Source organism: Pteropus vampyrus, unplaced genomic scaffold (assembly GCF_000151845.1).
Source record: "Pteropus vampyrus isolate Shadow unplaced genomic scaffold, Pvam_2.0 Scaffold736, whole genome shotgun sequence".
NCBI lineage: Eukaryota > Metazoa > Chordata > Mammalia > Chiroptera > Pteropodidae > Pteropus > Pteropus vampyrus.
This window is the reverse complement of record NW_011889517.1, coordinates 224234-227525: the sequence shown is the minus strand read 5'-3', so window position 1 is coordinate 227525 and position 3292 is coordinate 224234.

The window sequence follows — 3292 nt, the reverse complement described above, 5'->3', positions numbered from 1 at the left end:
AAAAAATATATAACACTGTATTAACACTGAGACTCATAGCTCCAGGCCAGTAGGGAACCTACAATTTCTAAAAAGGAAATAGCCACTTAGATTAGTGTTTTACACAAGCAACCCACTCACTGCTTCTCCTTATCTGACCCATGAATGTGTCCTTACCTTCTGAGATTTATTTGGTTCAGATGCCACAGATACCACTCTTGTCCAGGCTACTGAAATGACCTTCAAACTGGTCTTCCAGCCCCTGTCTACCCTCCCACCCCAGCTCATGATTCGTGGTAATGTGTTATGGCAGCCCAAAGGAATTAATACAATTAGCTTTAACCTTTAAAGTACTTTTGATAAAAAGTTACTTGTGTTCCACTTTATAGTGCCTCAAGTCACCCCACAGGGATAAGTGGTTGAGTGATTTGTAGGACACGTTGGACCACATTACAGATTGTCTTCCATGGTTATCACCAGAAAAGCTAAAAGACAGAGGTCACGAACAGCAGTGAGACCTGCTGGTGAGCAGAGCCTGGGATAAGCAGCGGAGAGTGACAAGGACTCTGATGAACTAGAGATGAGATGTCCGGTCTCGAAGGGACAGTAGTTACTCAGCTCTAGCAGCTTATTGCCAATTCTCTGCATTTTCCAAGAAAAACTAGTAAACCTGATCTTTATGGGAAATAGAATTTTGTTTTTAGGTTGGGAACTCTGGTAAACTGCAAATGGCCTCAAATTCCTCTCCCCCTATATGCATAGCCTTTGCAATGTGACCTTGCTGCTCTTCCCATTAGAGGGTAAAGTCTAGCCTGGCTTTGTGTCTCGTGTTGACCAACAGGATGCAGTGGGGGGCAACATTTGCAACATTGAGCTAAGACCTCAAGAGACCTTGGGACTTTGATTGTCACCCTCTTAGAATGTTCTGTCATCATGTAAAGGAGCCCAGGATCATCTGAAGGAGGATGAGATCCCATGTTGAGAGCGAGCATGTGGTCAGAGAGAAGTCAAGTCATCCCAGCCATTCCAGCCGTCTCAGCCAAGGTCTCAGACATGTGAGTGAGGCCATCTACAACCGCCCACTGAATGCAGCCACAGAAGTGTTCCCAGACCAGCAGAAGAACCACAAGGGTAAACCACAGAATCATGAGGAAAAGTAAATCACTATTGTCATAAGTCACTAAGTTGGGGTGGTTTATTACACGGCAATAGATAGCAAGTAGAAATTATTAATGTACCGTGCCAATCAAACACCTCGAGTCACCAGTTATTGATCTATTAACTGTGAACCCCTGAAGGATAGGAATTGTAACTTATTGATCCTGGTATCCCCAGTGCCTACAAATAAATGTGGCTGTATGACAAACTCCTGTACACCTGCAGCCTCCTTGAAGATAGGTCTTTGTCATACATGCTTTTTTCATCTCAGCAGAGACTAATAGTTTTCTCTACAGTTTTATATCCCTTTAAAAAAGAATGTTTGTTAAATAATGAATTAGTAGTGCAAATTGCATAATAGGATGGAATTTCGGATGGCTGATGACCAATTAAACCAATGAGAATTTTGGTGACAGTATGTTACATCTTGGGAGAGCAAGAGAAGGTCACCTTGACCAACTACAGTCTCAAAGAAACAAGAGTAGAGACTCTCGATGGAGGCAGGAAATGGAGTAGAGCCAGATCCATCCAAAACTAGAGAACTCCAAAACGAGGCAAGACTACGGTCAGTAGTCAATGGGGTGCTCGGTTAGGAAGTGTTAGAATTTTCACCATGGAGAAAATAATACAAAAACAACCCAAAATTGAATTGAAGTTTAATCTTCTCTACCTTAGAAAACCTTTTCTCCTCACATCATCACTCATGTTAGGGGTCATAAAGTGTTTCAGCACCTGGCCGAATCTATGTACTATGGCTGTGTCTGCACAGCCAGGGTGTAGGGGCTGGCCAGGTACCAGGCAGACCAAGGCCTTGGCGCACTTTCTTCTCTGCCCTCTGCCACCAGGGGAACAAGGAATGAAGAAGACTTCTCTCTGAGGCAGAGCAACCTCCTTAAAGAACCTAAAGAATAAAGGGGAACAGAGCTCAGTACACTCCTCATCTCCACATATACACAACCCCTTTACCCCTTTCCCACTCCGCCCTTTTAGTGGGGCATCAGAGAGAAGGGTTTCAGTGTTTTGTCTAGCGACCCTGAATGGGAGGGTCACCTTCTACAGGCCCTTCTGCACAATGCTCTTTGTAACATAAACTCCCGGAATGTTAGAACCAGAAGAGATCTCAAGCATAGTTTGGACCAGTCCAACCCCTGCATTTTACTACCTAAGAAGTGAACAATTTCCAAATGGAAGCATGAATCCCAGGGCCTTTGATTAAAAGTCTCTGGGTTGTCTGGATACCTCATTTGAAGGTAGCTCTGGATGTTTACTTTTTTCCTTTTCTAAAAAATTTATTTTTCAATTACAGTTGGCATACCATATTACATTAGTTTCAGGCATACAACATAGTGATTAGACTATGACTTACAAAGTGATCACCCCTATCTGACAACATACAGTTATTATAATATTATTGCCTATATTCCCTATGCTGTATTTTACTAGATGTTTGCTTTTAATCCGATTTCACCCATATGATAAGGACTTGGTTGCAGTATTGTGAAAAAGATTGCTGGGAGATAGCCTTTGACTCTCAGTTCTGTCCCTAGGGAGCTGTGTGACTCTAGATATTACTTAAGCCCTCTGTGCCTCAGTTCTCTCATTTACAGAATTGGAATAGTAATGGGAGCAACTTTCAGGATTGTTGGGAGAAGCTTAAATTCGATGAGCTTTGTAAAGGGCTTGATGAGGCACTGGGAGCAGAATGAACACTCCTTAAGTGTGATCTACTTCCCTTGCTGCAAACTTGTAGTTAAAACACATAAAGCACTCCCCTACCATGTGTCACAAAAACAGCAGCTTTTATTATTCATTATAACTCTTCGTATCTGTGCAAGGGAATACAAAAGTTGTAAATATGAACACTGTCTCTGCTCTTTAGGACTCTACAACCTATTTGGGGAAACAGAGAAATCTCCCTAAAAATACGATTAACAAGGCAAATCCATGATTACTAAGGGCCGAATTACTGATGATTCTGAGAAGGGGAACCAGTTAAGGGGGGGTCTGAGCAAATGCAAAAGAGGATCTGGATGTGAAGTTCCAGCAGGAACAGGGGCATTGCTTTCTCTAACCTTTCTCCTTCTGCCTTCTCACCCCACCTTCCACCTTGTTACTGCTGCCCCCTAGTGTCCGTCACCTTCCTAGCATTCCTGGG